We start from the raw sequence: 14411 nt of genomic DNA, 5'->3' as shown, positions 1-14411 counted from the left end.
CGCCAGTAACATATAAAGGCAATTAGCTGCATTTAACCCCTTAAGGACCAATCTGGAATAAAAGGGAATCATGACATGTCACACATGTCATGTGTCCTTAAGGGGTTAAAGAGACATAGCATGTGTAAACCAGAGCTGACAATCACACAGTAGCTCTCTGGGACACCTGGTTTACCCTCAGTCCTCCTGATCATGGAAAGCACTTGTAATTATTATTTATCCACACGTGTGAATAATATGTATGTATTTCAATCATTTAAAACACATGTACGTCTACTGTACATATACATATATACACTACTGTGTAATGCGTGTAACACGTTGTACTCTGTGTGTGTAATGCGTGTAACACATACTCCGTGTGTGTGTGTAATGCCCTAGTGGGGGCCCTAAATGTGAATGTGGGGGGGGACCTATTGTCCTCCCCCCCGGCCCCCACCCCTCTGAGAATGAGAATGTGGGGCGGGAGGACAATAGGTCCCCTCTCTATGGGGGAAAAATGAAGACATCAAATGGTAAGTTTTATTTATTTTTTACAGGAAATTAGTTATTTTATTCCCCCTCACTATTTTTAGGGTGATGGGGGGAAGGTAGGGGATTATTTTTTATTTCGGTGGGGGGGTGACTAGGGGCTTGGGGAACCCTAGTCACCTTGGGGGGGGGGGGGGGGCATTTTCATTTAGGGCCCTCATCTGCTGCGCAGGGGTCGGGGCCGGAGGGGGATGACTGTAGGTCCCCCCCCCCACATTCTCATTTAGGGCCGCAACCCGCCGCTAAGGGTGGGGGCTGGGGGGGAGGACATTAGGTCCCCCCCTTATTCTAATTTAGGGCCCCTGTCACGACTACTAGTGTGGTCCAGGACGCAGAAACTATGTAATCATATACATATACAAGGAAAGGGAAATAAAAGGACAGAGCGTAAACCGGACCTTAGAATGGCCGGACTAATACGCTAGAGACAGAGAATGGTCAAAGGGAAAGCCGAGGTCAGGGAAGCCAGAAAATACACAATACCGTAAACACAAGCCAAGTCAGGGAAACCAGAATTTAGAATAACCAGGGAAAAGCCAAGATCAGGATACCAGGAAATCAGATTAACAAATATAAAGCACTCTCAGGAAATCAGGAACAGGAAACCACGACAGGGCAAGGTACTGGGGTGAGTCAGGGATTTAAATATCCCTCTCTAAGCTCTGATTGGTCAGAGGGCGACCTCTGACCCCAAAACGTGCGTGCGCGTTGACGTCGTGACGTCACGCGCACGTCAGTATAAACTTCGGGGGCGGAGCTAGGATTAGACGAGACCACGCGGTCAGCGCCATTTTGGATTCGAGCGCGAGGCCTGGAAGATGTGGGGAAGCGGTTGTCGGCTCGCCGACAAGCAGGTAAGCTCGTGCTGTCGGCGAGGCTGTGCCGGTCGGGCACGGCCATGCCACGCGGCAGGCCGGCAACCGCGACAGCCCCCACCCGCCGCTCAAGTCACTGTAGAGGAGTAGTAGTATAATCCACGATATCTCCGCTGGTAGTCTTTAATCAGCATACAAAATACAGGTAGCGTAGATATAATCCCTTTTTTCCAAGAACTGGACGACACACAGTTTGGGAGTCAACTGAGCTTTTATTATTATTATTATTATTATTTTATTATTTATAGAGCGCCGTCAAATTCCGCAGCGCTTTACAATGGGTGGACGAACAGACATGTAGTTGTAACCAGACAAGTTGGACACACAGGAACAGAGGGGTTGAGGGCCCTGCTCAATGAGCTTACATGCTAGAGGGAGTGGGGTAAAATGACACAAAAGGTAAGGATAGTATTAGACTAGTGGAGAGCAAAAAAACGGGTCGCAAGAGCATTCTGAGGACGGACACCAACTGAAATAGCCTGCCCTTCGGTGGGTCCCCGCTCAGTTTTCAAGCTGGCTTTGGCTCATCTTGTGCCATTACAGAGGGAACATCTCTGAAGCATATCAGACTGGCCCACCCATACGGGCAGTCCAGATCCGAAATGCCTTAGACTAGTGACAGTTGCAGAAGAGGAATCAGTTGGGAGCTATTAAGAGTTTAATTGATACGCTTTTATGAAGAAGTGGGTTTTTAATGATTTTTTGAAGGAGTGGAGACTGGGTGAGCATCTAACGGAGGAGGGAAGCAAGTTCCACAGGAACGGTGCAGCCCTCGAGAAGTCTTGAAGGCGAGCATCAGAGGTGGGAGTACGGACAGAAGATAGATGTAAGTCTTCAGCACATCATAAGGGCCTAGACGGGACATACTTGTGTATAAGGGAGGATAGATAGGTGGGAGCAGCATTATGTAGACATTTGAAAGCAAGAACCAGAATTTTAAATTGAGCTCTATATTTTATAGGAAGCCAATGTAGAGACTGACAGAAGGGTGAGGCATGGGAGGTGTGGGCTGACAGGAAGATGAGCCTCGCCGCCGCATTCATTATGGACTGTAACAGCGCAAGTTGGGAGCACGTAAGACCACTGAGAAGCGGATTACAGTAGTCAAGGCGAGAAAGTACAGTGGAATGGACCAGCACCTTAGTCGCATCTGGCGTTAAGTAGGGGCGGATGCGCGCAATGTTTTTGAGATGGAAATGACAGGATTTAGCAATAGATTGAACATGAGGCTTGAAGGAGAGGTCGGAGTCAAAGAGAACACCTAGGCAACGAGCCTGCGTGGTGGAGCTGATGGAAGCACCATTGACTTGGAGGGAGACAGACACTGGAGTAACAACACTTGAGGGATGAAAGACCAGAATTTCACTTTTGGTCAAGTTTAGTTTAAGGAAGTGGGCAGCCATCCAGTTAGAAATAGCAGAGAGGCAGTCAGAGACACTAGTCAAGAGGGACGGGGAGAGATCAGGAGAGTACAGGTAGATTTGCGTGTCATCTGCATAGAAATTATATTGGAAGCCAAAGGAGCTAATGAGTTTATCAAGGGAGGCAGTATAGATGGAGAACAGTAGGGGACCAAGGACTGAACCTTGAGGGACACCAACAGAGAGGAGTTGGGGAGAAGAATTATTGCACCACAACCTTTTATATACAAATCCCCATGCAAGGGGTTTCCTTACTGACATTCCAGGGGCTTTCCCCTGGTGGACTCTGTGGAAAACTTAATATGCAATAATATCTCCCATCATGTTTTTCTGTAGTGGAGAGATAATTGCGTAAGAGTACACCTTTAATTATATTATCTCTCCGTACAGAAAAGTATACAATATAGCATAAAAATACATAACTTAAAAACTATTCATCTGGAGGGGCGTGGCTTGACCGCCGAAAGTGATGGCCGCTTAGGCAGAGAGCTCTGCACCCCGAACGGTCCAAAAACCACGCCAGACGCAATACACCCGCTCATCAACACCCGAAATTACCTGCAGAACACCCGAGAAGGGTCCGGAGATGGCTCACCAAAAAAAATCCGGGAACAAAAAGAGAGACGGCACTCCATCTGTAGCTGACCTCCTCACAACGCCCAGGCCGCAAGCGCACAAAGATGGCGGCGGCCACGCGAGCGCGGATTCCCCGAGCTCCCCGGGCGCCAGGGACCTGAATGCCTCGACGCAGCAGGCTACCATCTCGGATATAATGCGCTCACTTGCAGAGGTAAAGCACTATCTAGCAGGCGAGATTGAGAGGTCGGCAAGGGAAGTAAAAGCCGAAATACAGGCTGTGGGGCAGCGCACGGAGTCCCTGGAATGGCGGACGGACCAGGTAGTAACAGCCCACAATGAGACCGCCACTGCCACCAACACCCTGCTATCCAGAGTGGCTGAACTGGAGGCAGAAATTGAGGATGCCTCGAACAGGTCGAGAAGAAACAACCTGAGAATAAAGGGCCTGTCCGAAAGAATTAAGGATACAGACATCCAGAAGGTTCTTACAGACATGTTTAAAACGCAACTGCCGGCTATCCCAGAACATATGTGGGTGATCGACAGGGCGCACAGGGCACTTAGGGCCAGGGGTCCCCCCAATGGCCCACCCAGGGATGTGATTATGAGGTGGCACTTCTTCTCCACCAAAGAAGCCATCATCAAAAGTGCCAGTCACCACACATACACCCTAGATGGCACCGCACTCCACTTATATCAGGACATAGCACCAGCAACGCTTGCCAGGCGCAGAGAGTGGAAGCCCATAGCGGATCTCGTTAGAGCCAAGGGCCTGAATTTTGCCTGGGGACACCCCTTCAAAATGCTTGTGTTTAATGGGCCAAGGCCAGCCGTACTGCTACCCTCGGCGGACCCCAGGGCCTTCCTGAGGGATATAGGCATTGAGGTTCCGGCAGACTTCCATCTCCCCCAGAGGGGCACCCAGGCGCTGGGATTCTTACCCAGGGACGGCGAAGCAATGGACGGTAATGCTCCTTAATGGAAACTAACAGACCCCCTTCTCGTCACAGGGCCCCCACGGCACATCCAGCAGACCGTAACCCCCCATATTCCTACCCAAACCAGCAACGTAACCAAAGCTAATCCACACAGTATAAGCAACCAGAGACTTTTAGACGACCACCAGCTACCCAAGTAACCCCACCATGAACTGCAAAGTAAAATAACCATACAGGCCAGAGCCAGATTACGGCGTGCTCCACCATAAACTGGAGACCAATGTAAATACAAGGTAAACAGCGAGGAGACGGTAACGGAAACAACTGTACACCATGAAGAACCGTGTACAGATAATTAAAAAGACACACCATGTACGCCAGAGAGTCAACCAAAAGAAATGAAAGTCATGCTATTGAGAACCCAAAAGAGAGGGAAGATTAGCAAGCGACAACTTTACCCAAACGAAAATAGACATAAGATTGGTCACAAAGTGCTGGAGGGGGGAAAGAGAGAGAGGACGAAAGATTCTCTCAAAAATGCCTTCTTTTTTGTTCTCTTTTTGTTGGTTAAAAACTGTTTGAAATTCGGGGGGGAAAAAAAAAAGGAAAAAAAAAAAAAAGAAAGAAAGGAAAAATAAAGAAAAATTAGAGAGAAAGAATGAAAGAGACTATTTACTAAAAACGCCTCTCACCAGAACTTTCCGACAAATACCCAAAAAAGAGCCGCCTAAGTAAAAGACCAACCACCACAGATCGACTAATCAAGGTGAAAAGACTCTACCTATGCCTGGTACGAACCGAGGCACTCAAGTACAGTAGACAGACTGCAATGAGGCTCCAGACTATACAGGCAGCAACGACCAAAGGGACTACCTGAACATATACTGCCAAAAGAACATGGCTCCTCCCGGAGCATAAAAACGGACTATAATATCCGCCTCGCACCCAACTAGACACGCAAGTTATCACCCTGTGTTGTGTATTTATGTTTATACCTATGTTACTGGGGAGGGAGGGGGCGGCTTAGGCAAGTGGCAGGGCTAGTGGGCCCAGGGAAAGGAGCAACCAACCACACACCTCCTCACCCCCACCCAACCCACACTAGGAATCGCACACTACCATGCATCAGTAGATACAGACCCCCACCGCGAAGGGGCAGGGGATCCGGCTGGGCCCGAGCGCAACCGACATAATTAAGACTGGAGGAAACATCCCCTCACTATTCGAGACATGCTAGTATGCTCGGGACTTAGGGCCTGCTAGGTAGCCAACGGCAGGGATCCCACACCAGCCGTACCTTTTATACTAACCACTTAGTGGGGGCGAACAGGGACCGGAGGATTAGGCGGCCACAATAGAAAGGATAAGGGGTGATTATTTTGTATATTGTATTTCTTTTTTTTTTGTCTCTCTCGCTATCAACCTGATTCGGTTAAACTTTATGTTTTAATAACTGTCGCACACAATGTTGTTGATAATTGTTGCATGTACTGGGAAACACACGGACGACCTGACTCAAGCACGCTGACGTGACCGAACAATGGGTGACGAATGACTTTACTACACGGACCGACACCGGGGTGCTCGGCGATTGATTGCCCCCTCCGCGCTTACACGAGGTACCGCGGGGCGGGTAGTCACCCCCCGAGACACCCAGCCAGGGCCGCCACCAGAAATTTTGGGGCCCCTGACAAAGCACAAGGTCTGGGCCCCCCGCCCCATCCCCCCCCGGCCCACCCACGAGTCCGCCCACAGGACTCTTACCTAGTCCGCAGACAATGATGCAGGACTGAATGTGGTGTGTATAGTGGAATTAGAATGTGTGTAATGGATGTAGTGTTTGTGTGTATTAGATACTGTTTGTACAGTGAATGCAGAGTGTGTGTTTGTGTAGCGGATGCAGTGTGTGTAGTGGATGTAGTGTGTTTGTCTAGTGGATGTAGTTTTTGTGTGTACTAGATGCAATGTGTTTAGTGGATGTAGTGTGTGTTTTAGACGCAGTGTCTCTGAATAGTGAATGCAGAATGTTTAAATGTGTGGTGGATGCAGTGTGTGTACTGTGAATACAGGATGTTTGTGTAGTGGATGCTGTGTGTATAGTTAATGCAGAGTGTGTGTCAGTGTAGTGAATGCAGAGTGTGTGTCAGTGTAGTGAATGCAGAGTGTGTTTCAGTGTAGTGAATGCAGAGTGTGTGTGTTAGTGTAGTGAATGCAGAGTGTGTGTGTTAGTGTAGTGGATGCAGAGTGTGTGTGTTAGTGTAGTGGATGCAGAGTGTGTGTGTAAGTGTAGTGGATGCAGTGTGTGTGTGTTAGTGTAGTGGATGCAGTGTGTGTGTTAGTGTAATTAATGCAGTGGGTGTGTCGGTGTAGTGAATGCAGAGTGTGTGTCGGTGTAGTGAATGCACAGTGTTTGTCGGTGTAGTGAATGCAGAGTGTGTCATTGTAGTGAATGCAGTGTGTCAGTGTAGTGAATACAGTATGTGTGTGTTAGTGTAGTGGATGCAGAGTGTGTGTTAGTGAAGTGAATGCAGTGTGTGTGTGTTAGTGTAGTGGATGCAGTGTGTGTGAGTGTAGTGAATACAGTGTGTTAGTGTAGTGGATGCCGTGTGTGTTAGTGAAGTGAATGGAATGTGTGTGTTAATGTAGTGGATGCAGTGTGTGTGTTAGTGTAGTGAATACAGTGTGTGTGTTAGTGTAGTGGATGCATAGTGTGTGTCAGTGTAATGAATGCAGTGTGTGTGTTAGTGTAATGAATGCAGTGTGTGTGTTAGTGTAGTGAATGCAGTGTGTGTTAGTGTAGTGAATGCAGTGTGTGTGTGTCAGTGCAATGAATGCAGAGTGTGTGTTAGTGTTGTGAATACAGTGTGTGTTAGTGTAATGAATGCAGTGTGTGTGTTAGTGTAATAAATGCAGTGTGTGTGTTAGTGTAATAAATGCAGTGTGTGTGTGTTAGTGTAATAAATGCAGTGTGTGTTAGTGTAATGAATGCAGTGTGTGTGTTAGTGTAATGAATGCAGTGTGTGTGTTGTGTAGTGAATGCAGTGTGTGTGTTAGTGTAGTGGATGCATAGTGTGTGTCAGTGTAGTGGATGCAGAGTGTGTGTGTTAGTGTTGTGGATGCAGTGTGTGTGTTAGTGTAATTAATGCAGTGGGTGTGTTAGTGTAATGAATGCAGTGTGTGTGTTAGTGTAATGAATGCAGTGTGTGTGTTTGTGTAATTAATGCAGTGTGTGTGTTAGTGTAATGAATGCAGTGTGTGTGTTAGTGTAATGAATGCAGTGTGTGTGTTAGTGTAAAGAATGCAGTGTGTGTGTTAGTGTAATTAATGCAGTGTGTGTGTTAGTGTAATTAATGCAGTGTGTGTGTGTGTTAGTGTGTTTATTAGTGTATGTATGTAATGTAATGAAAGGTATTCCCCCCTCCCTGTTTCTTACCTTGTTCAGGGAGGGGGGAAGATCCTTTGATCCCTGGTGGTCCGGTCCGGTGGCATTCTGGGCCCCCCGGCTCCCTGTATTTGCAGAGGGGGCCCAGCGGACTGCAGGAGCACTTTCCAGCATTTCCCTGCGTCTAACTCCCGCGAGATGTGATTTGCGCGTCGCGCGGAGCGTTGCCATGGTAACCCATGGCAACGCTCTACCGACAGCACATCTCGCGGGAGTTAGACGCAGGGAAATGCTGGAAAGTGCTCCTGCAGTCCGCTGGGCCCCCTCTGCAAATACAGGGAGCCGGGGGGCCCGTGGCTGCACATATATATAGCGATGATCGCTATATATATGTGCAGAGTGTAATTGTGGGGCCCTGGACTGCCAAAGCAGTCCGGGCCCCCCAGGACCGCCGGGCCCGTGACAACCGTCACGGTTGTCACCCCCTGATGGCGGCCCTGCACCCAGCACTATTGGATAAGACCGGGGTGCTTCCCCGAACAAAGTAGTTTTCACCAACTACCTCCCCACCCCTAAAGCTACCCTCCCCTACTTCCCCCCCCCCCCATCCTCTCACCCTCCCCCCCCCCCCCCCCCCCCATTCCGGCCCGAACCAGCACCGGGCCCGAGACTTGTGGACCCAAAGGGTAATACCCAGGGAACAGCAGGACTCGGAGGGGCGCTCGGCGGGCGGAGCATAGTCTTGCAGCACTCGCGACACACAGTAACTGCAAAGGTTCACAACATGACGACGCTAAAATTCACCTCCCTAAACGTAAACGGGTTAAACACTTCGACCAAAAGACGCTTGCTAATGAGGGAATTGAAACGACAAAAAACAGACATAGCTTTCGTACAAGAAACACACCTCCTGCGCTCAGCCCGGATCCAGTTGAAGGACCACATATACACCAGGGTGTACTCCTCCAGGGCCCTAGTCAAAAAAAACGGGGTAGAAATCCTACTACATAAAAATTGCCCCTTCACAGTACAGTCGACAGGCGCGGACACATCAGGAAGATATGTCATCGTCTCAGGGACGATACATGCTACCACATACCACCTCATTAATATATACGCACCTAACCAGCCAGACCCAGGCTTCTGGGACCAAATACACGCACTAATTCAGACCCTATCGCATGGTATCATAATCCTAGGGGGCGACATGAATGCTACTCACTGCCCTACGGTTGACCGTAGCACCCCTACCGGCGGACAGAGGGCGCAAAGCACGAGGGGACAGGACAAACTCTTAACACTTATTCATACAGCAGACAACACTATTTGACCCCTGGAGGTTGCGGAATCCGGGTGTAAAAGACTACACGTTCTTCTCGGCTGCACACTCCACATATTCTCGCATTGACATGTTCCTGGTGAACCAAACCGGGATCCCTTGGGTGCAGACTGCACGCATTAACCTTATCACATGGTCGGACCATGCCGACATAGAGCTGACCCTCAGGATTCCAGGACCTAAACCCCCCTGGAAATGGCGACTTAACAGCACACTATTAAAAGACCCAGAGACAGAGACAATCCTCCGAGCCGAAATCCTGACATATTTTGAAGAAAACGAACACCCAGAACTAACCCAATCCACGGTGTGGGCCGCACATAAGGCGGTACTGAGAGGTACCCTCATAAAAATCGCTACCCGCCGTAAGAAACAGAGAGCTGAAACCCTCTTCGGGCTCCAAAAGGCGCTAAGAGGGGCAGAAGCCAAACACAAACATGACCCTACATCTCAGGGGCTACAAGACCTCCGGGAACTCCGACATAAAATTAGATCAATAGCAGTAGAGGATTTAGGGAAAGACTTAGTCCGTAAAAAACGCTTCTATTACGAACGCTCCAATAAGATGGACACCTTGCTAGCTAGGGCACTGAATCCCAAACCCAACTACCATACTATTTCGGCCATTAAAGATAAACAGGGCCAAATAACCCAACACCCAACGGAGATCAACCAGATATTCACAGAATTCTTCGCACACATCTACAACCACTCCCCAACACTCAATAGTGACAATAAGGATCACACACTAGAAGTAGCAGACTATTTAGCAAAGACGAACATGCCAAGACTGGCCCCGGAAACTCTAAACACCTTAGGGAAACCAATAGACGAAGAGGAAATCAATAAGGCAATTACAGATCTTAAAGGCAACAAAGCCCCGGGACCGGACGGCTATGACGGCTCCTACTATAAAGTCTTTAGGGACGTACTGACGCCCAGCCTCGTGAAAATGTACGCGGAGTGGATGGAGGGTGGGTACCCTAACTCAGATATGCTCACTGCCGACATAGCACTTATACCTAAAAAAGGGAGAGACCCAACTGAACCCGCCAACTACAGACCCATTTCCCTGATTAATTTTGACGTAAAGATATTTGCGAAAATATTAGCTACAAGACTTAACGGTTTTGTACCGACAAGGCAACTGTATGAAAACACTAGGAGGGGGGCAGACATCATATGGTGGGCGGTGAAAACTCGAACGCCTTCTCTGATCCTTTCCCTGGACGCGGAGAAGGCGTTCGATAGAGTGCAATGGCACTACCTATTCACACTACTCGAACGACTGCAGATGCCAGACGCCTTTATAAGGGGAATCAAAGCCCTATATACCCAACCGAGGGCGCAGACCAAAGAACCTGGTGCGACCCCGACCCCGTTCACGCCAACCAACGGCACAAGACAGGGCTGCCCCCTCCCCCCTACTCTTTGTCCTCTCGTTAGAACCTCTCCTGCAGAGGATAAGAGAGGACGAGAACATCTCAGGTATACAGGTAGGAGGCGAAGAGTTCAAAGTCTCCGCATATGCGGATGACGTTCTGGTCACACTAACCAAACCTACTCAATCGCTGCCCCGACTGGTGACAATACTGGAAGAATATGGACGCGTCTCAGGCTACAAAATCAATTTGGACAAAACGGTAGCCATGCCAATAGAAATGGACAGAGTAGGGATAGACAACATAAAAAACACCTACCCCCTCAAACTCACATGATCAGATATCAAATACCTTGGGGTAAAACTCACGGCAGACCCGGAGAGGCTGTACAGCGCCAATTACACACCCACCATCCAGGCGCTCTGCAGGGACCTAGAAAAATGGCATGAGAGGCCCATATCGTGGATTGGTAGGATGCACGCAGTCAAAATGACTCTGCTTCCACGGATATTGTTCCTATTTCAAGCCCTTCCAACTAAAGTTACTAAGCAAACCCTGCAAACACTACAAACACACATAGACAACTTCATCTGGGCACAAAAAAGACACAGGATAGCTCGACAGACTTTGTACCGACCTAAAACGAGAGGCGGGCTGGGACTCCCGAACCTCTATCATTATTACCTCGCAGCCCAACTGGCCCAGATAATAGCATGGCATACACCGGAGGGCGCACATAGATGGGTAGACCTCGAGACAAAACTAATGCACACTGACCTCCCTCAATTTTGGATATGGGTGCCTAAACAAGACCGACCACCATTACATACATCTTGCCCAGCTATCCTTAATTCCATTAGGATTTGGGACTTGACAGCCACCAAATTCGCCCAGAAACATACACCCTCCCCTCTGACTCCGTACCTACGGAACGAAGCATTTGAGCCCGGGCTGAGCGCACGAGACTTCAGGGGGATAGAAAGCACAGGAATGCAAAGATATAAGCACATGTACACAGGGGACTCCTTCAAAACCTTCAAAACCCTACAAACCACTGCACCCCTAACGACCAAGGACGTCTTCCGATACATGCAGTTGCGAGACTTTGCCAAACACCCGAACATAAAGAAAGCAGCCCAGACCCCTATGACATTCTATGAACGGTTGTGCGACGCCGAAACAATCCAAAAAGGGATTATTACAACAATTTATGCTCAGCTCAGTGCCCCAGAAAGGGGAGCCACAGACCCAAATTACATACGCCAGTGGGAAACAGACTTAGGGGGAGCAATAGAAGGAGAGGACTGGGTAGACATATGGGAAGCGACAGCAAAAACATCGATATGTGTGCTTCATCAGGAGCAAGCATATAAGATGCTCATGAGGTGGTACACCATACCTGCTCAGCTCTATAGGATGGGGAAAACAACGACAGACACATGTTGGAAGGGATGCGGTGGCAAGGGTACCTTTATCCACATGTGGTGGGAATGCCCTGAGGTAACTAAATTTTGGAAAAGAATCCAATCACTGCTCCAAGAGGTCCTCACACGACACATAGACCTAGATCCCTGGGCGATCCTCCTATCCAGACCAACTGACTGCCTTTCTAAGAAAGAACAACAACTACTGAACAAACTTACACTGGCCGCTAGAAGGGCACTAGCTCAAACGTGGCTAAAACCCACGGTCCCCACTGACAATGACGTGATAGTCAAAATCAAAGATACATATTTGATGGACAAACTAACTGCCCAAATAAGAAATACGGAAAAATCATTCCAAAAAATCTGGCAACCATGGGAAATTTACACTAACGAATAATTCCAGAACAACTAAAAATTGCGAGCTGCGGCTCGGCGTGCTTGTGCCTGCCGGGCGCCCCGACGAGCATAATACCTCCACCTCCTGTAACTAACCCCCCCCCCTCAACCCGTAACCCACACCCTACCCTACCCCACTCCCTACTAGAACGATCACTCAGTACCTCAACTTGGTTGACATGCCAGACTAGCAAAGCAGCCTTGACTGGGTAGAACAGGACGCATAGACGTAGGCGGCGAGAGGTGACTGTGTTACAGTAAAGAGAACCACCTAGTGGGCGCAAAAACTCCTCGCCCACAAACAGAATCCCAGACCCATATAATGTTAACTAGTACACATGCTGTGAAATGAAGTACTGAATTTCCATGACCATGTCATTATTCATGTTTTTGTGTATGTATAAGTTCGATACTTGGGCTTCCAACGCCCGGATAACAGAAAATCAGCGCCGAACGGCACATTACTTCATATTTGTATATGACATCACCATGCACACTCTGTTAAAAACACTGTATAACATGCCTATTAAAGGCCCCTGCGTGGGCCACATGCTGTTTTTTACTGCCGTTACGGATGCTGAAACAAAAATAAAGAAATTTAAAAAAAAAAAAAACTATTCATCTGAACTTCTCGACATTGAATGGCTGGGATCTGAGCGCACAATCTGGCGAAATACCGCTCAGATCCGTTCGTTAGAATAGACAAGCCATTCGAATGAAGTTATGGACCCATCAGCCACGAGGCGCAAGCCCCAAAATAGTTCCAGGTATTTGGCTACTTTTACCGGTCTTCTTTCGGGAGTTCCTGGGAACGAACAAATACACAAATTTACTGACTAGTGTGGTATAAGCAGTTTGTGGGGTTGATTTCACCAAATGCCGCTCTCTTTCGCCAAAAGGATCTGTTCATACGAACGGCATGGAAATCCAGCGGTGTTCAAGAGGTCGAGTAGCCAATTTTGGTTCCATGCAATCAACAACCAAACACCACTGGGCGTTCGTGAGCAAAGATGTTCGGTTATACGAACGGCGGCCACCCATTAAATCAATAGTTTTGATGTTTATACAATGTTGCCAGTGGTTAATTGGAGACACGACTCCCTTGTGTGGTCTCCCATTCTGCGTTTTATTCATTTCACGAACAATGTATCCCAATCTTGTTCGTGAAACTGGCATACGAATGTCTATGGTCTTTTCATGAAAAGTTAGACGAATGACCCCAGTCTTTTAGATGAAACAGTGGCTAGTTTTGCCACAGTCCTCCCCACCCTTATTGTTATTTATGACCCCCACCCACCACTCAGGGGTGGGGGCCGGGGGGGGAGGACAATAGGTCCACCCTCTTATTGTTATTTATGAACCCCTCGTGCCGCTCAGGGGTGGGGGCAGGGAGGGGTGTACTAGGTATTTTTTTTGTTTTAACAGTGACCAGCCACAGGCTGCTCACTGTTTAGTAGACATGCCCCTACTTGCGGTATAGCGAGTAGGGGCATTCGGGAGATTTTCATCTACCTTATGCTATTATGGGGGTCATATTGACCCCCATAGAGTGAGGGAGGACATGGGGGGGGCTTAACTTCTAACTTTACATTTTACAAGGACGGCTGTGCGTCGGTTGCCCCCTCCTTGTAATAAACTGAACAAACGGACAAACACTGATATTCAGTGTTTGTTTGTTCGTCTGACATTTCTATTCATTCATGCGTCTTTCTGACGAATGAATGGATGGATGAAATTCCTGTTCGTATGCCTACGTGTTTAACTGGGCATGCGCAGGAATCTCACAGCGCTATCTAGTGTGGGCAGATGACGTGTCCTACAGGGACTTCATCTACCCACACAAAGATGGCGGCGCCCTAAGCATAGGTCTGGACTCAAAATAAAGATAAAAAAATAGATAATATGGGGGTCTTAGGGGCATTTTGGGGTGACTAGGGGGTCAGTTAGATGTAGTGGAGTCGGGAGGGGGCTTGATAAAAAACAGGATTCTGCCATGACAGTGCCGCTTTAATGTATAATGTAATTAAATGAATGTGTCTATGTATACGAAACCAGCCCCTGTGCAGTTAGACTGGAGTCGGGGGGGGGGGGGGGAGTTCTGATCAGTTTTAAGCACAACAAATTGTGTTTTTCCCTAGCTG

The sequence above is a fragment of the Pelobates fuscus genome, chromosome 1 (assembly GCF_036172605.1).
Source record: "Pelobates fuscus isolate aPelFus1 chromosome 1, aPelFus1.pri, whole genome shotgun sequence".
NCBI classification, from domain to species: Eukaryota; Metazoa; Chordata; class Amphibia; order Anura; family Pelobatidae; genus Pelobates; species Pelobates fuscus.
Note: the sequence above shows the minus strand (reverse complement) of the source record.